The 24,199-nt window shown below is 44.7% G+C and overlaps 2 long non-coding RNA genes across 2 annotated transcripts in view; both read right to left on the bottom strand.

Moving 5' to 3' along the window:
- Window positions 1-11,621, bottom strand: part of LOC308569427 — a 27,500-nt gene extending 15,879 nt beyond the window's left edge. Inside the window, exons 1-2 of the long non-coding RNA XR_014000721.1 lie at window positions 11,605-11,621; window positions 6,308-6,399 (exon numbers count right to left, since the gene is read on the bottom strand). This is a non-coding gene — a long non-coding RNA (uncharacterized lncRNA). The remainder of the gene's footprint in view (window positions 1-6,307; window positions 6,400-11,604) is intronic.
- LOC308569416 lies at window positions 11,622-23,602 on the bottom strand. Its single transcript, XR_014000703.1, has 5 exons — window positions 23,410-23,602; window positions 20,681-20,733; window positions 17,974-18,139; window positions 14,907-15,001; window positions 11,622-11,703 (listed from the first exon to the last, which is right to left on the bottom strand). It is a non-coding gene; the product is annotated as an uncharacterized lncRNA (long non-coding RNA).
- Window positions 23,603-24,199: the final 597 nt, after the last annotated feature.

The raw sequence follows: 24,199 nt of genomic DNA on the forward strand, positions 1-24,199 counted from the left end.
ACCTCCCTTTTTTGTATTCTAGTTCAATTAACTATTTCAGCAAGTCCTTTCCATCTTTCTCGATTTTCGTTCTAAAATTTAACTTAAAACACCCTAACCTTAAATTTTCCACTTTGGTCCATTAACAATCTATTTTTACTTAATTCTTTATAACATTTCTGCTAAAGCCATATAACTTCGTTCCAGCATTCTTATAACATTCATTAATTTTACAATATTTCTGTAAATATACTTTAAATTTTTCCAATCTTCTTCCACCGACTCTTCTCCCTGGTCTCGGATTCTACCAGTCATTTCCGCCAGTTCCATGTAGTCCATCAGCTTCATCTGCCATCCTTCCCTGGTGGGTAGATCTTGTGTCTTCCAGTGCTTTGCGATAATTATTCTTGCTGCTGTTGTGGCATACATGAAAAAAGTTCTATTCTTCTTTGGCACCAATTGGCCGACCATGCCCAGGAGAAAGGCCTCTGGTTTCTTCAGAAAGGTATATTTAAATACCTTTTTCATTTCATTATAGATCATCTCCCAGAATGCCTTAATCTTTGGGCATGTCCACCCAAAGATGAAAGAATGTACCTTCAGTTACATTACTGTGAGGGTTTGATTAGCTGCGTGTGCGTGAAAACGTGCTCCCTCAGAGTTTGTGTGCCCCCACAAACCTCTGTGTGTGACGGAGCTCCTCAGACATGTCTGCTCTAGTCACTAGTAGAGTCCGACAGTGGCTGCCTGCGGAAGCGTTTCCAGCAAAGAAGTTCCTTAACGGAAACGCGTCTCCTGGACTCACGGCGTGACAGTTTCCTGCGAGGTATGGGTCTCCCTATGTGAGACTCAGATACCTCCCCACTATTTTCGCTGGAAGCGTCCCTGAGCCCTCCCTCCTGCTCACATTCCCTCAGAGAATCACTCCTCCCCCTGCTGGTCCCTGCTTCAGCAGTTGAGTCTCTTTCATCCTGCCTGAGTCCCTCCACCACCTGATGCTCTGATGGCAGTTCCCTGACATCCACTTCCCCTCCAGGGCCCCCCTCACCCCCTCCCAATTCCTCCCCCCTGGGAGGTGAAGGGCTAAAACCCCGAAACGAATCTTCCTCATCTTCTGACGTCTCGAACAATTCTCTCCATCGATCGTCGTCCTGGCCAGCTGAATCCTCCTCCTCTTCAGAATCTGGGAACCCCTCCAACTCCTCTTCCTCGTCGGTGGTGGCAAAGTATTCCCTTCGGAACCTCGCTACAGGCTGAGGTTTACGTGGGAACCTCTGATGAAAAGTCTCTATTAAAACCTCGTCATTGACATCCTCTGCCCTAACCCAGGTGTTTTCCGACTCCGGTTCCCCTTCCCACATTACCAAATACTCTACTTGATCTCCCTTCCACCTGGAATCGAGGATCTCTGCTACATGGTAGCTGTGTTCCTTCTCCTCCATTGCTGGTCCCCTAGTGACCCTCCCCTCACTGTCTCCTCTATACGGTGACAGCAACGACCTGTGAAAAACTGGGTGCAGCTTCATGTGGTTCGGTAACCGGAGCCTGAAAGCCACTGGATTGACCTGCTGTATGACTTCAAATGGACCCAGCCTTTTGGGTCTTAATTTCTTACAACCTCCTTTGAATGGCAACCCTTGGGTAGACAGCCACACCTGGTCCCCCACCCTGATGCTTTCACCTTCCCTTCTGTTTTTGTCTGCTTGCCTCTTATATTCCTCCTTAGCCCTGTTTAAGTTGAGTTGGAGCTGGCGATGGATCGCTTCCATTTCTTCCACGAACTGTTCTGCAGCTGGAACGCTCCAGTTCTCCCCCTCCCCCCCTGGGAAGGCTCTGGGATGGCACCCGTGATTGGCCAAAAAGGGGCTCATCCCCGTGGACACGTTCTCTGCATTGTTGTAGGCAAATTCTGCCAACGCCAGCTTCTCCACCCAATCATTCTCCCTGTCATTAACATAACACCTCAAATATTGTTGGAGAACCCCATTTGCTCTTTCCGCCTGCCCGTTGGTTTCAGGATGACGGGCCGTCGAGAAATTAACCTCTACATGCAGTAAGCTCATGAGCTTCCTCCAGAACCTGGAAGTAAATTGTTTCCCTCGGTCTGAAACCACCCTCAAGGGGGCGCCATGCAACCTAAACACATTCTCTACAAACAATTTGGCGGTTTCTTCTGCTGTAACCGCATGTGAGCAGGCTATGAAGTGGGCCATTTTAGTTAACAGGTCTACTACAACCATGATGGCTGTTTTCCCTCTAGACCTTGGCAGATCAGTCATGAAATCTATTGCCACTGCTTCCCACGGTCTCTCAGGTGTGGGCAGTGGTTCTAATAAACCAGCCGGCGCCTGCCTCTCCCCCTTGGCTCTTTGGCATTGTTCACACCCTCTCACATACTCCCGCACATCTTCCCTGACCTTGGGCCACCAAAATTCCCTGGTAACCAGCCACATGGTTTTGTGTTGCCCAAAGTGCCCTGCTGTGGGGCTATCGTGCAGCTGCTTGAGTACTTTCTCCCTCAATTCCCCTTCAGGTATATATAACGCTCCCTTATAATACAATGCCCCATTTCTCTCCTCAAAACCACCGGGTTTGTCTTCCTCCCCTCTGAGATCCCTGAGTTTCCCCTGGGCGTATGCATCCTGCACCGTACCCTCTACCAATTCCCTTTGCCCCACCAAAGTCGCCCCACACACCCAGCGGTCCTCTGGAATGATATGGGTTTCTTCGGGTGCTCCCTCCCCCTCCAAATATTCAGGTTTGCGTGAGAGAGCGTCCGCCCTAACATTCTCTGGGCCTGGCACATAACAAATCTCAAAGTTAAATTTGGAGAACTCTTGGGCCCATCTCAACTGCCTTTGGTTGAGCACTCGCGCCGTTCTCCAGTACTCTAGATTTTTATGGTCCGTGCACACTTGCACTTTATGTTGTGCACCAACCAGCAGATGCCTCCATCTCCGGAACGCCTCATGAATAGCAAGCAGTTCTCGGTCGTACACCGTGTAGTTCCTCTCGGATTTGTTCAGCTTCCGCGAGAAGAAGGCACACGGACGCCACTCCGACTCCTCCTTCCCCGGCTGCAGAAGAAGCACCGCCCCTATGGCTCTGTCAGATGCGTCTGTTTCCACCCTTAGCTTCTTTCGTAAATCCACATGCAGAAGTTGTTCTTCAGAGGCGAAGGCCCTTTTCAGTTCCTCAAACGCTCGCTCCGCCTCCGCCGTCCATACAAACTTCTTCTTACTGCTGAGACAGTCAGTGATGGGCGCCGTCAGATGGGCGAAGTTGCGGATGAACTTACGATAAAAGTTTCCAAACCCTAGGAACCTCTGCACATCCTTCTTGGTTTTGGGTGTTTTCCATTCCAGCACTGCCTGTACCTTGCCGGGATCCATGGCCAATCCCTTGTCTGACAGGCGGTACCCCAGGAATTCCACCTCCTTGGTATGGAACCGACACTTCTCCAGTTTGACCCACAGCCTGTTGGCTTGCAGTCTGCTCAACACTTCTCTGACGTCTCTCACATGTTGCTCCTCATTCTCAGAATACACCAACACATCATCTAGAAAGGCAACGCAATTCTTGTAGAGCAAAGGACCCAGCACGTGGTTCATAAAAGATTGAAAACACGCGGAGCCTGCTTGTAATCCAAATGGCATAACGAGGTATTCAAACGCCCCCAAAGGGGTAAACATGGTGGTTTTCCATTCATCCCCTTTCCTTATGCGTATCAGGTTGTACGCCCCCCTTAGATCCAGCTTTGTGAAAATCTTTCCCTTCCTCACCATGTTCAAAATATCATCAATTCTGGGCATAGGGAACGCCACCGGTTCAGTCACTGCATTCAGCCGCCTAAAATCACATACAAGTCTCGGCTTGTCCGCATTTTTTTTGTCCACAAAGAACACTGGGCTCCCCCCTGCTGCTTTGGACTCTCTGATGAAGCCTCTCTTCAGGTTCTTGTCAATGAACCCTCGCAACTCCTGCATTTCCCTGTCTGACATGGCATACACCTTGCCCACGGGAAGCTGTGCTCCAGGGAGTAAATTGATCTGACAATCAAAGGGTCTATGAGGTGGTAGTTGGTCAGCTTCCTTCTCACTGAACACGTCGCTGAGATCTGCATACTGTGGTGGTACCTTCACCTTCCCCATTACTTCAGTCCCTGCTAGGGTGGCTTGGACCCCTACTGAACCCTTCTCCCCTTTGCAGTGTTCTAGGCAATGTGCTGAACCAAAGGACACCACTCTTTGATGCCAGCCAACCAGCGGATCATGTAGAGCTAGCCAGCTCATTCCCAAAATAATGGGAGCGCCTCCCAGGGTGGCCACATTAAACGCTATCAGTTCTGTGTGCCTTGCCACCCTCATTATCATTGGGACAGTCTGCAAGCGGACTCCTCCTCCCAACAACTCCCTGCCATCAATCGTGGTCACCTGCAGGGGGTTGCTTAAAGGGATGGTCTGTATCTGGTGTTCAGCAGCAAACTCCTTGCTCATAAAATTGCAGGAGCTGCCTGAGTCCAATAGCGCCTTTATTTTTAGGGGGTGCCCATTCTGCAGCTCTAGCGACACTTCAATCACTAGAGCAGGTCGAGGAGCTTCTGGCACGGGCACTTTCACTGCTCTTTGGCCTGGCTGCAGTGCCCCAATTGTGGCAACCAGGCGTTGGCTTTTACCTGCTCCTCTCCCCCTTCTTCTCCCCCCTCAACAGCTCCCACCATCCCTTGCCATTCCTTCCTCTGGGGGCAGACTCTGGCAAAGTGGCCTGGCTGTTGGCAGAGATAGCATTTCCGGGGGCCCTTTCCCTCCTTCTTAGCTCCCTCGCTGGTTTTTGAAAATGCGCGCGCGCGCGCTGTTCCGATTTCCATCGGCTCTGCCGGCGGGAAAGCTGGCTCAGGAATGTCTGGAATGCGGAACTCCTTCCAACGTTCCCCTCTCCCTTCCCGCCTCTCCAAGGCTCTTGCCTCCTGCCGCGCTCCTATGGTCAGCGCAGATTTGGTCAGCTGATCCATAGACTCCGCCCTGGGGCTCCGTGCCAGCTCGTCTTTCACCCCCGAAGAAAGACCTTCTTCAAATAGCATTTGAACGGGTGCCGCCGATAAATCCCAACTCAGTCTGTGAATCAGCATGGTAAACTCAGTCCAATATTCACGGACAGATCGACTCCCCTGCTTACAAGCCATTAGCTGTCTGCGCACCACCCCTTCCTCAATATCGCTGGAAAACATGATATCCATTGCACGAAAGAACTTCATTGTGTCCTTTAGTATGTCATTGTGCGTTGCCATTAGGGGTCGAACCCAGTCTCTAGCCCCTTTCTCAAGATGCCCAATTACAAAAGCAACTCGCGATTCCTCATCAGGGAACTCATCGAACTGCACATTAAGGGCATATTGCATCTCTGTCCTAAAAGCATGGTAGTCCTTGGGGTCCCCCCCAAATTTCTGCACCAATCCTGGTACCTTTCTGGGGAATTGAGTGGCTCTCCCCTTCTTGTCTGCATCCTGAGCCCTTCTCTCCTCCAGCCTCGCCGTCTGCAGGGCCAGTTGAACCTCCAACGCTCGGTATCTATCTTCCAAGCTTGGACCAGCTCCAGCCCCTGCTCCTCCGGTTCCGGTTGGTTCGCTCATGATGCCTTCTCTTGCACAGGCAGCGTACAAAGACTGTCGGACTGCTGTGAGGGTTTGATTAGCTGCTTGTGCGTGAAAACGTGCTCCCTCAGAGTTTGTGTGCCCCCACAAACCTCTGTGTGTGACGGAGCTCCTCAGACATGTCTGCTCTAGTCACTAGTAGAGTCCGACAGTGGCTGCCTGCGGAAGCGTTTCCAGCAAAGAAGTTCCTTAACGGAAACGCGTCTCCTGGACTCACGGCGTGACAGTTTCCTGCGAGGTATGGGTCTCCCTATGTGAGACTCAGATACCTCCCCACTATTTTCGCTGGAAGCGTCCCTGAGCCCTCCCTCCTGCTCACATTCCCTCAGAGAATCACTCCTCCCCCTGCTGGTCCCTGCTTCAGCAGTTGAGTCTCTTTCATCCTGCCTGAGTCCCTCCACCACCTGATGCTCTGATGGCAGTTCCCTGACAATTACATTTCCAACATTTATTATCGGGCAAATGGTAAATTTTTGCAAGCTTGACTGGTGTTATGTACCACCTGTAAATCATTTTCATTAAATTCTCTTTTAAGGCACTACATGCCGTAAACTTCATACCAGTGGTCCATAACTGTTCCCAGTCCGCCATCATAATATTATGTCCAACATCTTGTGCCCTATGATGCCTCTCCAAAATCTAAGGCAGAGCATCTTTCAGAAGCACTGTAAAGCTTACCTGTATGGGTTGCCTTTGGGGAAACAGGTTAAGCTGGCAAAGAAGTAGGGATTTCAATGCATTTGAAGTGTTATCTGGAATGGGCCAGAAACCTGCTAATTGGAAAATTTATTTATTTCTTGCTTCCCTATGACTGACTTTAAAAAAAGAAGAAGAAAAAAGCTGCAGTCCAGTGCATAGTAAGAGCAAGCCCCATGCAACTCAGTTGAACATATTTGACTAAACAGGTATAAGGCAGTGCTGGAGACTGTCCACAGGGAAGCCGCAGAAAGAATGTAGCTGGTCAAGGGAGCTGTGGAATTATAGAATTGTGGGGTTGGGAGGGAACCTGAGGGTCATCTAGTCAAAGCCCCCGCAATGCAGGAAAATGCAGCTGTCCCAGATGGGGATCGAACCCGCAACCTTACCTGTATGGGTTGCCTTTGGGGAAACAGGTTAACGCACTACGCTCTAACCAACTACGCCCCAACCAACTCAGCTGACTCAAAAAGACTGAAAACCTCCAGTATAGTCCGCTCTCCATGGGTGAATCCTTTGCAGCCAAAATAGCAATGGCCACCCACATGAGGGACATACCAGCAGGCTTTGGGGGATCCTGAAGGTTTGCAGGTATACCAAAATATTTTGGGGGTGACTCTAAGGCAGGAATGTCCAAAGTCCATTTTGGGGGCCTAATCCGGCCAGTTGGTTTAATCCGGCCCCTATGGCAGTTTATTTCCTGGGGTAAAATCCTAAAAAAAACCTCAACAACTTCAATAAAAGGTCAACAACTTTGGTTGACCCTCCGGTTGACCCTCACGGCCCTTCACTTCCATCAAATCTTGCCTTCTTTGAAGAAAGTTTGGACACCACTGCTCTAAGGCGATGGTGTGGGGGGAACCCAAGGCAGAACAATGAAGACCAAGCATACTGTACTCTGTAACCACAAAATGCTGACTGAGTGGGGTAGAACAGAAAGCCGGAGGGGAAGAGTAATGGAATGGAGTAATCCAGGAAAGGGCTGCCTAATATGATGAACAGGAGGAAGCCACACTGCAACATATAGCTGCAGGCTCCACTTGTATGTATCAGTGGAATATATAAAACAAAACCCCAAAAAGAACAGTTCGGTAAGAACAAAGAGAAGGATGGTACAGTGGTACCTCGGGTTACATACACTTCAGGTTACATACGCTTCAGGTTACAGACTCCACTAACCCAGAAATAGTGCTTCAGGTTAAGAACTTTGCTTCAGGATGAGAACAGAACTTGTGCTCCGGCGGCGCGGCAGTAGCAGCAGGCCCCATTAGCTAGAGTGGTGCTTCAGGTTAAGAACAGTTTCAGGTTAAGTACAGACCTCCAGAACAAATTAAGTACTTAACCTGAGGTACCACTGTATAGGATAAGATTCACTTTTTCCACAGGGGAGCCCTAGGATTGATGGGGTTGGGCAAGGTCAACTCAACCAATACCTGCCTGGGAGGCTGGCAAACCAGAGGTATATTTTAACACTCAAGCAGCAGATTCTCAGGACTGTTCTGCCCCCTGTGCAAGTTCCTTATATCTTGGAGGGATTTTAATCAAATACAAGAGGGCAATGTTAGTTTGGAAGAAGAGAAATGCTAGGGCTGAAGCCTATATGGAAATAATATATTCTGAACTAAGCCCTGTGGCTTTTAACCTCTGGTGTGTGGGACAGACAAAGCTGCATTGTTCCTATTTATAAAGTGTATTCAACCCATGAGGGAACAATCCCTGCCCCAAGGAGTTTGCAATCTCCCAGCAGTAAACAAAAAGCACCTTACACATGTTCAGAGGCACTTCCCAGCCAGTTCGCAGGTACTGAGAAGAAATGTCCTGGTATATCCCAATGCCCAACATGGAATTTTAGGCTTGATAGAAAAATACACCAAGGATTCAGTTTTTCAGAACTAAGCTAAGGTTGCTACTCTCCACCTCAGGATGTTTGCTGTCCTTTTATCAGTCTGATGCCAGGCAAACATTCAGCAGGTGCAGTTTCCCGTTGCCAAATCTTCAAGCTCCTACTGAATTGCTGCTTTCACATATCTGTTAGTGAGCAATGTTGGCAAGGGAGACATTCCGAAATGAAAGCCACATCTGCATTCTCTAGAGACCTAGACTTAACCAGGGACTCAACTTCCCAGAACGATCCAGGTGATCTATGGCGCTGGATCAAGGTCAGAGTCTGCTGCCTGCAGACTAATATAGAACAAGTGGAAGGGATCATAGAAAGCCAGAATAAATAATCCGGGATATGCAATGGCGTCCTTATGACCAGGAATAATTTACTTAACAAGGACTGGCTAATTGTTCTGAGCAGGATAACGCATAGTGCAAAAAGTGTGAATGCACCACTGATTCCCTGTATTGTATTGTATTGTATTGTATTGTATTGTATTGTATTGTATTGTATTGTATTGTATTGTATTGTATTCTCTTCCTTTCTTAATTATCTCTAACATTCTGTTTGTCTTCCTGGCAAACTCCCTTGACTGCTGGCCAGGTTAGCTAGAGGGCAAGACCCTTGCTCTGACAGCATGCCACCCAGGGAGAGCCTGTGCCCTCAACAAACAGGGCAGTGCAACAACATCACAAGACAAGAAGCATCTCAGGTCCCTTTAGATTATCAGTCTAGGCAGACAGACAAGCACAGTCTCTACTATAGCTTATCTCCTAATAATAATAATTACTACTAATAATAATAATAATAGCTTATACTGTATTTGTCTACTGCTGGGCAGGGGGCATAAATGGGTTTACATTTGGAGTTCTACTGCAGATTTTAGCTAGATTCATGTTTTCATTCATTCTATCATTATTTCATTATATTGTTATCTGCATTTTATAATGCATGCTGCTCTGGGTACTTTGAGCAGAGACTCAATTAATAAAATGAAAATGAAAATCAGAATAATAATTTAGGCCAAATATATTAGAGAGGGAAGTTATTGCATTTTTCTCAAAATTTTCAGGATGCAGATATGCTATATTACACACATTGTGCTCAGCAGGGGATGAGCCACAGAAAGGGGCTGCTGGAATCGAGCAGCAGTCTGACAGGGAGGGAGCGAAGAAGCAAGAGAGGGGGCTGGAGGGGGAGAAGGGGCTTGTCTCAGGCTGGCAAGCTCTCCCTGTTGAATGCAGCTAGGGTGGTCAACTGTGCTGATTAACTCTGCAGAGTTAGCAGACTGGCTTGGAAGAGGGCTGTAATCTGAATATTTGCTGTATGAGCACTCTCTGGTCCTAAAGCAATCACAATGATGACCGAAGCGTGTTATAGAAAATATATGCTTGGATAGTAAAGAGTTCCTAATTCTTGCTCTAAGTTGGAGATGCACAGGAGCCATGCTTGCTCTCTGATCTCCACAGGAGACAGAAACAACACACACACTTTTCCCCCCAGCAGAGCACCTTTTCTACCCACCTGCATTTTCCCAACACTTGCTAGACTTTTTGTTTTGCCAATAAGATTTTACACCAGCCTTTCATTATGGAGAAATGCTGGCCGCTCTGCTTGTAACATGTCAAAGGCCTGCTTTAAAATAAAGAGGAAGAGAAAAAGACAGCACCCTTTTTCATATGAAGCAATTCATTAAGACTTTTGTTTAATGTAAAGATGCAAGAAAGGTTCTGTACGACCTTTTCCTGATCCTGTGCACCACCTGATTTAGAAATGACTTGCCTCAACAGCCCCGTTCATGCCGTATTGCTGAAGAGATTCGCAAAACATGTAGAAGGTGATGCTGCATGTGCTAGCCTTGCCCTAAACATTCCTGCACATCAGGGGCGTAGGAAGGGGGGTGCGGTCCACCCCGGGTGCCACCCTGATGGGAGGGTGACAAAATGGCAGGCGGCACTTGCCGCGGGGCCTGCAGCGTGCAAGAGACACGTGACTCAGCGCCTGCAGGCTCCGCGCTGTCCGCCCACTGCCTCCTCCCCAGCTGTAGGGTGGCTGAGGCCCTGTGGCACGCTCCGTCCCTATGGGTGCTGCGCGCCCCATCCCTATGGGCACCACATGCCACAACCCATGCCTTCCCTATGGGCACCGCGCACCCCATGCGGCAGGGCGCGTGATGCCCAAAGGAACGGGGCGCACGACACCCATAGGGAAGGCATAGGGTATGCTGCCCTATGGACGGTTAGCCCCGCCCCTGGGCACACCACCCCAGGTGCCCAAGAGGCTTCCTTTGCCACTGCTGCACATACCCAGTGGACAGATGTGACAACTTGGCTCATGGGACACAAGGAGCTCTTCCTGAGGCACAGTATCATGCTGCAGTTTGAGAATGATCTGTTTGTGGGGCTGACCACAGCTCAGTGGTACAGAATGTGCTTTACATGCAGAAGCTCCTGGGTTCGATTCTTGGCATCTCCATTTAAATATCAAATGCAGAGGAGGGCAACCAAGACGATCAAGGAGTCTGGAAACCAAGGCCTCATGAGGAATGCTAGAGAGGGAGTTGGGTATGTTTAGTCTGGACAAGAGAAGACTGAGAGGAGATGTGACAGTCAACTTCAAATATCTCTAGGGCTGTCACATCAAGGGAAGATGGAGAAAGCTTGTTTTCTCCTGCTCCGGAGGGTAGTACTCAAACCAATGGATTCAAGTTACAAGGAAGGAGATTCCGACTAATCAGGAAGAACTTTCTGAAAGTAAGAACTGTTCAACAGTGGAACGGACTTCCTCGGGAGGTTGTGGTTTCATTGGAGGTTTTAAAGCAGAGGTTGGATGGCCATCTCTTATGGATGCTTTAATTGAGATTCCTGCATTACCGGGAATTGGAATAGATGACTCTCAGGGTCTCTTCGAACTCCACAATTTTATGATTTTATGATTCTAAGCAATGAGGAAAACCTCCTGCTGGAGAGCTGCTGCCAATCAGAGATAGAAACACTAGGCTACATGGATCTGATCCATGGGTAGGCAAACTAAGGCCCGGGGGCCAGATCCAGCCCAATCGCCTTCTAAATCCAGCCCACAGATGGTTTGGGAATCAGCGTGTTTTTACATGAGTAGAATGTGTCCTTTTATTTAAAATGCATCTCTGGGTTATTTGTGGGGCCAGCCTGGTGTTTTTACATGAGTAGAGTGTGTGCTTTTATTTAAAATGCATCTCTGGGTTAATTGTGGGGCATAGGAATTCGTTCATTTCCCCCCCCCAAAAAAAATATAGTATGGCCCCCCACAAGGTCTGAGGGACAGTGGACCGGCCCCCTGCTGAAAAAGTTTGCTGAGGCTTCCTACACAAAGTGTTATGGGACACAGGGCATGGCTTGAAAATAAAGGAGGCTGTCACCTTACTGAGCCTAAGCACCTAAGCAGGTCTAGGTCTGGTCTACTCCAGCATTGATTGGAGGGGACTTCTCTGGGGCCACATGTATGCCATCTCGGGATCCTATGATGGAAGAAAAGTGGGGTACAAATGTAAGAAAATAAAAGAAGCAACAAGATTGATAATTTTGCTATGTACAGCCTTTTAGGTTTGGTTTTAATTTTAAGATGAAATGTCTGTTTCTCCTGATTCCTTTTTAAACAATCCACACACACAAAGGCAACGCTATGCAATGTTGTCTAGTGGAGTCTGTAAACAGAGAGAGTGAAACAATAGCTGTCCAAAGTGAGAACTTCCCCTATTCATGTTAATAGACTGTTAATTATGACCACTTAAATGCCCACAATGTTAACTATTTCACTGCTGACTCTCCTGCCAGAAACTGCCTGCATATTAGGACAATGTGGCTCATTAAACATTCCCATTATCTATAGATTATTTTAGCAGTACTGGTGTTTATTAATGTCCTTAATTAAAGATCAGTATAAAATCACCAAGTGCTGAATGTCATGTGGTTTGTGGTATGTGACAGGGCAGTGAAAGATTTTGTGGATTTACTAATAGATTCCCCCCCCCAGCAGTGGTGGAGGCAATAAAATTTAATTGCCTAATAAATATTATGTTTCTTACAGTGATATCTGGTATTAAATGGTAAGAGCCAACCTGGGATGAATAAAACAAACACAGAAAAGGGGGGAAATGCAGAATCTGCCCAGAGTTAAACTATAAAATACTTTCCCACATTTTCAGTCAGAAGGGATGCGTGATGGGCATGAATCCTCAAATGGAGTACTTCCCGCATGTGCTTTGGTTGGGTGGTGTTCAGTGCTAGTCCTTACTCAGAGTAGACCTACTGAAGTTAATGGGCATTACTAAGAGGCTCATTAAGTTCAGTGGATAGACTCTGAATACAACCCTTTGAGCCGGGTTAAGAGGTAAGTGATATTTGAAATCCACCTCTGTCAAATTCACGGTGTGTCCATTTCACTTTAGTCATTGGTTATGGAAATTAATGCTCCAAATGAAATCTAATTGTCATATACACAAGGTCTCCACCTTCCTCTTTATAACAATTAATCTGGGAGAAATGGCAGTCCTGTGGTTTCATACACAAGATTGCTAAAGCAGATTATTATCCTCTCTGCACCCTTATGCATGTACTGTAAGGATTGTGGGGGACATATTAACCACCCTGGTTGTGTCAGGATGACAGGCTGTTCAAGGATTAATTAACCTGTACAACATGATCTTAAGAATGCAAAAAATCTATTATTTTTCAAAGCCATATTTTCAGTCTCTTCACCCACAGAGTTGTCTCTTGGAAACAGACCAATGGCACAGCATGGCTTACTAGGAAGGTACAGGCAATGTTTAGCAGGTTATGCATCTATTTATTTACTTATTGTAAGGAAACCGATCACTTATAAGCAGCAGCCAGGAAGATTAAAGCAGCAGTGAGAGCAGCTTCAAGTGCTGAGGTAGAACTGATTCACAGGTATTTTAAAAACTATAACTCAAACCACATTTCTGATGAAAAGGCATCCAAACCTCTTAAAGACTTAATCCCCCCACAAGCAATTTAGACTCTGAGCAATTTAGACTCGCTGCTGCTGCTTGTTGCCGAAATATAAACACATGTTGTCCTTTGAATGCAGCCACTCTCTCTAGGATGATAGACGGATGGTACCTATTCGATATAATCCTTTTTTCTTTTTTTTTAAAGCTCTGCCCAGTGGAACACAATTCTGAAGGCAACATATCTTCTATCTGGGGAAAAAGATTTGCACATCACCACCCCTCCCCAAAACCTTGTGGGGGTTTTTCTACCATTAGTGTTCCTTAAAGGTATTGACACAAAGAGTGAAAAACAGAACGGCTGTGTTCTTTTTAAAAGAGCGGCCAGGTGATCCGTATGGATGTTCTGCAATGTGAGGAGGAACAAAAATATCTGGGCCTAAGTGCTGGGTCTACACCGCCACTCTTGAGACACTCCCCGCCCCACACCACCACCACCCCTGAACAGTTACCATAGAGATTGTAGGAGCCACAAAGAGCTTTGGTCACATTACTGGCTGGGAGGGGGTCAATTTGTATGCATGAGCCCTGCTGGGAATGAAAGAATACAAAGGAGGGCAGGAGAGATAATAGAAAGGGGGGGAAGAGAGAGAGAAATGAAGAGAGATTATAAGGAGAAAAGAGGGAGAGGACTAAAGCAATTAAAAACAAAGGAGAGGTAGAGAGAGGCTGGTCGAGAAAGGAAGAGAAGAAAGGAGAGAGGGACTGAGAAAGAGAGAATGAATTCATCTTGTCAGATACAGCACCTCTTGTCACTCACTGACAGGAAATGCTGCCTCCCCAAGAGCTAATTCACAGGCAGTGGAAATGGGCAGAAACAGCAGGGGATGCCTCCATCACCTGACCTCACCAGAAAAACTGCATTGGGGAAGGGAAATGGCATGAAAGGGAGAGGCAGGGAAACTAATAAGAGAACCGGAAATGAAAGGGTGTCAATTGGTTTGCTATTAAGATGGTTTGGAGAGAATCAGGAAAATAATAGCATCCAGGGCCCTGTCAGGCTGGTTAACTAACACACACACACACACACACACACACACACACACACACACACACTTTCAGCATTGGTTTTAGGGAACATGCGAGCTCAGAGCATGTATTAACCATTGTGTCATCTCTGGGCCTCTACAGCTAAGGACTGGGGTTAGTGTCCTACGGCGCTTGAAGATTGACCCAAATCCCAGAGGGATTTGAAACCGATCTATTCCTCATTATCATATTCACCAGCCCCCGTTACTCATTTGCAGAGTATAAATTGAATAAATCATCCTTTCGTTTCCAAGAAGTCATTACTATTTCATGGGAATAAATGCTATTAGCCCTTAGCATTTATATAGCACCTTTTAAATGTTCAAAGCGCTTTGCGTACATTATCACAGCAGCTTAATAAACTCCTGCAATTTGACATTATTTAAACTGCCTATTAAGCCAGCCAACACCATGGTTTGGGAGGTAGTTTGACTGCAGATAGGTTGGGTATAACCATTTTGCTTTGGCAATTAATATAATTACACATCAAAAACCAATTTAAAAATAGAGATGGGTACAACAGATAAAAACTGGCTGAACACGAGAGAAGAAACCACTAATATTTAATAACCAATTTTCTGACATATATTCTATATCAAATTAGATTAAGTTCTCCAGTGACCTGAACTATTCCAACCTCACACAAGCAAATCAAGACTTACCAGAAACAAGCTGGTTGGATTTTCTTTTAACTTTTTGTCTTTGTGATCTAATTCTAACCACTTTTGCCAACCACCATTGGAAACTTGTTAGGAGCCTGGAATGATAATAAAAAAATCAGTATAAGAGGTTAAGAACATAAGCCATTAGCCAGTAAGTCTTGGGCTCAAAATTGCATGTGTTTACCGCATGTCCTTAAGCATGCTGTATCTCCCAAGCTCATAATCCTTCATTCATTCAATAGTTTGCCTAAGTGATGCAGAGAGCTGCACTGTAAAGAATATAGCGCAAAACAAAATTATTTCTGGTTCCTTACAAAGCTATGAATCTTAATGTTGTTAAAAAGAAGATCAAATAAAGACTCACTGCTCACATAACTCAGTTTATTATATACAAGTGGTACTAATCAGCACAGGTAGTTGCATTATTCTGATAATTGTGCCCATTCTGCAAATATGAATAATAGCAGATATGGCTATTATATGTGGCTAACCATACCACTTACCTCCCTATCAATTAACAAAAGACCTTACAAACTCAGGTGTTGCACTGAGTCATGATAACCAAATGTGCATAGTCATTCTGAAAGAGCAGTGCCTAATACAGTGGTATCTTGGTTCTCAAACTTAATCTGTTCCGGAAGTCCATTCCAAAACCAAAGCGTTCCAGAACCAAGGCGCGCTTTCCCATGGAAAGTAATGCAAAATGGATTCATCCGTTCCAGACTTTTAAAAACAACCTCTAAAACAGCAATTTGACATGAATTTTACTATCTAACAAGACCATCGATCCATAAAATGAAAGCAATAAACAATGTACTGCAGTCACACAATCAATCAATCAGTAGCTGAATTGGGTTCCACACAGTCACAAAAACAAAAAAAGAGCCACAAAAACGCAAAATAAATAGCAAAAGCAGACAGACCTCAATGTAACGCTCAAAGCAGAAGTGTGGCACTCAAATCAGAAGCGTAACACTCAAAATGAAGCATGTTCGGCTTCCGAGAAAAGCTCACAGGCCCACTTACTTCCAGGTTTGCAGTGTTTGGGTTTCAGGTTGTTTGAGTACCAAGGCGTTTGAGAACCAAGGTATCACTGTATAGGCACCCTTGGTACCAATTTTGCAACCACTAAGCCACTATTCTTGCATGGATTTTTCATATCTTATACAATAAATATATATATATACAAGATGTATCCCCTGGGGAGAGGGGAATAGGAGGATATGTTTGTGCTCTACACTACAGGAATCCTTCCCAAGGGGTTATGCAGGTGCTGTGTTCTACGTTCTACAGACTCCCTTTCCATAGTGCGTTATCCTACCAAACTATGGCAGCCTGACAGGCTTCGAATGTCTATCTGTAGGGACTGGTGGCAGCAGTAAGTGACAAGGTCACTGGGGCAGCTGGGGCGGGATCCCATGGTGTCATCTTGCGTTGTGTGTGTGTGGTGATGAAGGGGTGTGTTCCCGTCACCATCATGTCATTGTCTTCCTATATGTGGGGGGCATGTGGTCATCATCACCAACTGGTGGGCTTTGGTGATGTTTCTAGGGATGCCGTGGGCATGTCTGCTATGTTTACAACATTTTTGTTTCTTTTCTTTGTTCATTTCCCCCTTCTGAGTTGACTATGTGTAAAGTACAGTGGCTATTCCACTGGTATAGAAACGGTGAACTTGGTATATAAGGCTACCGATAACATTTCTGCTTGGTGGGCCAGATCTTTGTCTGTCCTCCCTGTCCCTGCAGAACAACTTTGACAAGTGTTCAGCTTAAGCTTTCTCACTAAAGTTAGTACAGTGTTACATATGCTTCAGGTTACATACTCCGCTAACCCAGAAATACTACCTTGGGTTAAGAACTTTGCTTCAGGATGAGAACAGAAATCGCGCTCCGGCGGCGTAGCAGCAGCAGGAGGCCCCATTAGCTAAACTGATGCTTCAGGTTTCAGGTTAAGAATGGACCTCCGAAACGAATTAAGTACTTAACCTGAGGTACCACTGTACATAGCTAGTACCTTGATCTGCGAGAGCTCTCCTTTATAATATCCAGGTATAGCATTCACTGTGTTAAAGGGCTGCCACGGAATGGGTATATATAAACATATGTGGTGGGACTGCTCAAAGGCAGCTGAATTTTGGAATAAGGTATTCACTGAGATCCCTTTGCTCGAGAAACAAACTCTTACTCCATGTTTCCATCAGACACATTTGAACCATTATATAGAAACAGTATGGGATGTGAAAAACAAAGAACTTATATCTCATCTCTTAGCCCAGGGTTCAGTTGCCAAATCCTGGAAAACCTTCCACCTTAATAATTTGGATTACCGTATTTTTTGCTCTATAACTCACTTTTCCCCTCCTAAAAAGTAAGGGGAAATGTGTGTGCGTCTTATGGAGCGAATGCAGGCTGCACAGCTATCCCAGAAGCTAGAACAGCAAGAGGGATTGCTGCTTTCACTGCGCAGCGATACCTCTTGCTGTTCTGGCTTCTGAGATTCAGAATATTTTTTTTCTTGTTTTTCTCCTCCAAAAACTAGGTGCGTCTTGTGGTCTGGTGCGTCTTATAGAGTGAAAAATACGGTACTTAGTCTCCAGGGCTCGGTGAATTGCCCTCCTTGAAAAGATAGCTCATAAACTAAAAATATGTAAAGGTTAGAGCTCAAACGGCCTTTTTTAACGTATGGCATGGTTTTATTTCTCATATGAATATTGAGGGATGTTGTTGCTCAGTGGCACCAGGTTACGCAAACCTTTGGCTCAGCTAAGACTTTGTAGAACCTTTGCTCTCAGTGATGATGGAACTCACAGGTAGATAATACGTCTGTTTTTACATATCTGTGTTATTTGTAAAAGGAATATTTGTATGAGTTAATACTTTTATTGCCCCTTTGGAGCTGTGCTGTATCTTTGTACTTTTGTCCTTATAGGTTTTGACGCTTTATGGTTTATATTTTTTATTCTTTGTTTTCTTTCCTTCTTTCTTCCTGCTATGCTTGCACTTCTTCTTTTTTTAAAAAAATAAATAAAACTTTAAATATAAAATATAAAAAAACAGCCATCTACCTATCAATCATCTGGCAGCATGATGACATCAGGTCATCCTTCTCATCAGGGCAGTTCTGCCCACCTGTCAGAGCTGATTCCTGGGTGTTTCACCAGCACATTCCCCACCAGTGTGATTCCTGCAGATTCTGGAGATTTGTTTGTTTGTTTATGTGTTGTTCCAGGCCTGTGGGCAGCAGGAGAGAACAGATAATCAATGGAAAACAAAGCAGCATAATTAAGAGAGCAGAAGACCTTTCGGTAGCCAAGCTGAAGAAAAGGAATAGCCCACTGAATTATCCCTAGATGAGTATACAGCACTACTTTCTTATGTAAAGCTAGATACTGCCTTGAACTTAGGCCTGAGTCCTCATCCTACTATAGTAATTTACAAAACACGTATTGATTTTAAGAACGCTGGATTGTCCTCTCAGCTATAAAGGGAAAAAAACCTCTGTTTTAAAAAAATGTTCAGACTGGGCTCAGCTGTTCAGGCAAAGCCTCTTCCAATGTCAACCTCTTAAAATGGCTGACATCCTCCTCAGAGCCCGCAGGGCTCCCTAGGCTGCGGATAACAGCCTGCTGCCCGGAGCGCGCTGAAGCCGCGGCTGGGGGGGGGGAATAATTTTTTTTTCTTTATCCCCCCCCCAAAAAAAAAAACTAGGTGCGTCCTATGGGCCGGTGCGTCCTATAGGGCGAATAATACGGTATTTAAAAATCTCATAATAAACATAATCAAAAAGGAAAACTCCTTCCTTCCCACCTCTCAAGTGCAGTCCCAGTATCATTCAAATACACACAAATGTATCTCATTCAAATAAAAGTACAGTATATTTACATATGTCCCCTTGAGTTGTTGGTCGGCTATAACCATATATATTTTTTGCTGTTGTGTCGGAAATAAAGCTCAACCAAGTTTTATAAAAAAAGGTCTGATTTTGTGTGTTTCTTTGGTCTCAGGCTTTGTTAGGGTCAGTTTTTCCATTAATATCAAGTCACACCCCTACAGAAACGACATTTCAAACAAAGCATTTAGCAATTTTAAGACTCACTGCCATCGTAAGGCAAGTTATAAGATGAGATGGAAAGTAGTTGGTGTTGTTTTGATAGACTAGAATGCCTCCTACAGAACTCTTTACAGAAAGACTGATGTGATAGAGGGTCAATAATCTGTATTTCTTCACACTTACTCACAGAGACAACTTATACACACAATACATTTAAAATGCATTCAAAACACATGACTTCCCCCAAAGAATCCTGGGAACTATAGTTTGCCCCTCACAGAGCTACAATTCCCAGCGCCCTTAACAAATTACAGTTCTCAATATTCTTTGGGGAGAACTAATGTGCTTTAAATGTAAAGCCACAAACTGTATTTCAACTCCTACAGCTGTCTGAAAGGCCTGAGACACTTCATGAAAAAGATACAGGAATTGCCATCTGGCTGTGCTTGCTTGACCTCTTTCAACTAAGGTTGTTGAAAAAATTACAGAGGCTATGAACCTATACTAGCCGGCTGTAGCTCCACATTTCTGACAAATTCTTCTAAAAATTTCCAAAGGCAGCCCAGCTGGCCTCACTGGGTTTCTACCCAGCTGTTATGTAACGTTCACAGCTCCCTTAGCTCATGAAAACTGACCTACTTGTTATCTATTAATAAAATTTTACTGCAGCAAACCTTATCTTCTTTCCAATTTAAATTCCTAATTACTACATTTTCAGCAGGCCTCAGTCAAATGTAAGATAATATTACCTTAACTACTTTGTGTCTTTTCATTTCTGGAACCAGAATGAGAAAAACATTCTGTCCCAAATTCCTAGCCTATGACGGACAAAAATAAGAAACTATGATTAGGGACTAAAATAATAAAATTCTGGTGAGACGTGAGAGTGGAATAGTATAAAAACATTCATGGTTTGGCTCTGCAGCATCAGCCTCAATAGAGAGACTTCGGGTGCAACTTTTCTCATGGAGGACTTTCAAAAAGCACAAGAAAACATATACCGTATTGGCCCAAATATAAGCCACATCCGAATATAAGCCGCACCTTTAAAATGCTTGGGGGGGGGGAGAGAAAAGACAATACCCAAATATAAGCTGCTCCCTTCGCTAGAACCACAGGTTTTCTTTGATCTTATGAGTTTCAATCAAACTGGAATCCAAAAGTGCACATAAAGTATGGTATAGTAAATAAGGAACAATACATAATTTACAATAAAATCTTGGTTATTTTTACACTTAACTGTTTGCTGAGCATGGTATACTGGTGCATTCTGTTATAAGCAAATTTACAATCAATTTCCATAGTAGCAGAGTTCACCTGCTGCTGCTACTACTACAAGCAACAATCCATTTACCTTAGCGCAAATAACATTATGAATACTGTTTCCCAGGTTTATCTAGGTGGGCTAAATTATTTCTATTTAAATACTTAGGTTTATGGTTCTGTGATTGCACTGGAAGAGTGCAATTCTTCCTATGCATGTCTACTAAAAAATAAAGCAAAAAAAAGTAAGTCCCAGTGAGCTCAATGGAACTTCTCACGAGGTACGTGTGCAAGTGTTTAGAGGACTGCAACCTAAAATAAGGTAAATATAGGAAACTCTCAGTTGGTGGTTCATGAAAAAGAGGTCTGCCAACAGCTATCAATCACAATAGCTAAAGCAGAACCTCTCTGTTCAGAGGCACTCTACCTCTTGACTGAGATGTTCAAGGAATACTTACCTATTTCAGTGAAGCCCTGTTTTGTGTGCTTCCCAGGAGTATCTGGATAGCCACTGTTGAAAGAAGGGTACTAGGTTAGATAGATTGATATATCTGTGAAAAAGAAAATGACACAGGAAAATAATCTAAATAGGTGATATCCAACTAAATCATGCTCAGGGTAGACCCAATGAAATTAATAGGCCTACTCTAACATTATCACCCAATATATGAATTGCATGTTTTCATGTATTTATTTGGAAATTTGGCCTGGCCCACATGTACATAATCTACCCACATGTACGTAAATTAAATGGAAAGGATCTGGGCCACTGGACTGGCAAACATTTCGTTAGCCTTTCCAAAATGAAAATAAATGTTTATGAAGATGTAAAGGAAAGTACAGTATTCCTTTAGGCCTGTCTGCATGCCTTTGACCTGAAACATTTTGAACTTTAATTCCAAATTAGTAATTGATATAAATAAGATGCTACATTGGACTCAACACTCAGTGCCGTACTTTGTCTCCACGTCTACCACAAGGAGTTTCTTGGAGCTACAATAACAAAGTCTGCCTCAATTTCACTGCCAGAACTTTAAGGCTGCAGTCGTCAAACCATTTACACAGATTAATGTCAATGGAGCTGCCTTTTGAATGGAGTATGGCAAGGAGAATACAATTTCCCCCTAAAGGCTGTGAATCTGCAGCTATTCAGCCCTTACACATGGAGGGGGAACAATAATTCATCTGCACGTATATAAAAGTGGGGCTAGTCTGGAATCTGGATCATAGTTTAAGTGCTTTCACATTTATTCCAAACCAGATGAACATTCCCTGAATTAAAATAGGATTTTTAAAAAATCATATTTTCCTTTACTGCTTGCCCATTGTGCTTCTCAGTCCTTCTTTTCCTGATTACTATATCATGAAAATAATCTTTCACTAATCTTCCCACCCTGTAATGTTTGCTTCCTAAATACCTTGGACTCTCAGTTACAAACTATTAACTTGGAAACATTTAAAAATCCACAACCTTTGAGTTTCAAGGCCTTCCCCACTGAACCTTAAAGCATTCCTACAGCTCAGCCAAGTCCTCTCCCATCAACTTCATGTTCTCCAAATTACATCATAGGTTTGTTCTCAATCTACAAAGCACTGCTTGTATCCTTAGAATGAAATGTCATATATCCCTGTAAGAGCAAGGAATCAGTGTTTTCTTTTGCAAATGATGCATTATAACCGCCCAATTACTTTGTAGTTCCTGCTCACCCAATCTCATGGGCCATTTACCTAAAATCAAGTTCCACAACTGGTTTCTGAAAAAGCAACATGGTGACAGGATACAAAAACTTCCAGGTAGCACAGAAATCTTCATCAGAAAAAAACTGAATGGAAAAACAGCTGCCCTGCATAACTGGGAGGCTTGCATATACATTCACCAACAGACACTGGTCCTGTTTAAGTTTTTCAAGTTTGCAACGGCAGTATCAGTAACTGAAAGAATTACTGCAGTACTGGTGCACCATATCTAAGGCAGCCTCTAGTTATCCAGTACTGTCTCTTGAGGCTCTCATTTGGATTTTTCTTTAAGTCATTCTGCCAAGTTTATTCAAAGAGGGCACTGATCCAAGGAAAGTAAAACAGTAACTAGCAAAAAGTGGAAAGAATTTGCACTGAGCAAAGCCCTTCTGAGTAATGTAACCTGTGAGCTTGTTGTCTCGGCCCCCACGGAATACTCCGTTGTGGCTCCTATTTAAACAACCTTCCCCCCTACATAAAAGGCCTGTTCTCATATTCTAGATCAAGAGCCTTCAGAAACTATGAAACTCAACTCAACTTCACTTACTTCCTCATTTAATTAAATTCATCCAAATTGCTATTTTTCAGTACAGTGTTAACAGGGAAATAGAAACATTAAGTTTAATTCCAGCCAGGATTTATGTTTAACTGCCCTGGAAAGGGATGGATTAAAATATTCAAGATGGCTATTATCTGACCCTTTTATTATAGCTGTTTCCTATGTTCCGAAACTTGCAGGCATATGAACCCACTCATATATCCTTATATAGCTGAATTATGAGAATGAAAACAGCCAGTGGAGGAACAGTATGGCTTGCTGGTGTTGGAAGCAGGACAGGTGGACCACCTTACAACTCTGCTTGTTAATACCACCGAATAACAGCAACACAAGCAATAAAAAAGCCATTTTAAAATGGCTGTTTACTGTAATAATTATTGTGATTATATTATTACTACTGATTATCATAAAGCTGAATTCTCTCTGCCCCACAACTTCTTGGCACGGAACAACGCAAAACTTAAAGAGTTCCTGGAAAGTTCTCTCTCCTTCCCCCACCCCCAGCTTAACATGTCAAAATGAGGGAGATGTTGTTGTTTCTTAATCAATTTACACTGCTATCCACCCTCAGCATATTATTCTGCATCCTTAATAGCACCTTTTAAAGGGTCCAAAAAACTTCCAGGCCAATGTGTCAGGAGAAAAGGAAACTCTACTTTCTTTTTTTCCTTTCAATTTTTTTGGGTGAAAAATTAGGGCGCCTTCGAGCAAAACCAAAACTATTTCGACCAGTGCTTTTAAAAAAAAAAGTTTAGGTGTACTTCATTTTGACTCAAGTAAACCACCATTTTACTGTAAAGTTTAAATTGAGGAAAATAATTACACTAAATGGTCAAAGTACCCCTGCGTACCCCTGCGTACCCCCATAAAGAAGCACTGATTTCGCCTAACCCGGATTTAAGACGAGGCCGGCGTGACCTCGTTACTTTGATCCTTGCTTCCCGCCCTTTTCCAACGGGCCTCGATTAAGAGAAGGAAAGAGACACCATCTTCGAACGGGGTTCTATAGCTCCCTTCCCAGCAGGGCGGGAAGAAGCACTTGCCCCTGCCATTGGCCCTTCCCCGGGCCACGCGCCGTATCCGATCCCTTCCCGGGCTGGTAGCAGCGAATCAACGCGCAGTCACGGGGTTTGCGGCACATAGAACTGCCGGCCTGGCAGAGGCGCTGCTTGGGCCCTGGGCCGCGCTCTTCTTTTTGCTGGCCGAGGGGCGCCACCTGGTCAAGAGGACTTGTGGGGAGGCAGAAGACCAGCGCCCCACGCAGTCGGAACGAGCCAGAGAGGGCCCCACAGCGCAGAGACACATGACGCTTTAATAAAGCTACCCAGAGAAAAAATAAAAATAAAATTGGGATTTTCCAGGGATCCGATGACAACACCCAGTTCCTGTGTTCCCGTGCGCCTTTTTGGGTGCCTCCTGAGGGGCTGCCCCCCCCCCGGAAGCCTGGCTCGCTCCTCGCTGTGTTGGGTCCCTACACGCATCCCCAGCATATATATACCCACACACAGTCCTGATCGCACATGATCTCTTGCTCTCAATGAACAACACAGCCTTCTGGAGTCTCTTGACCCGAGGCTGAGATGTGGGGCTTGGGGGAGAGGGCTTTTTCCTCGGGGTGTTGCCCGATGTGCATGGGTTCAGTGCAGCCTGTGGGAATCATGACACCTCTGGAGGGCACCAG

This window comes from Podarcis bocagei (assembly GCF_964188305.1).
Source record: "Podarcis bocagei genome assembly, chromosome: 12".
Taxonomy (NCBI): Eukaryota; Metazoa; Chordata; class Lepidosauria; order Squamata; family Lacertidae; genus Podarcis; species Podarcis bocagei.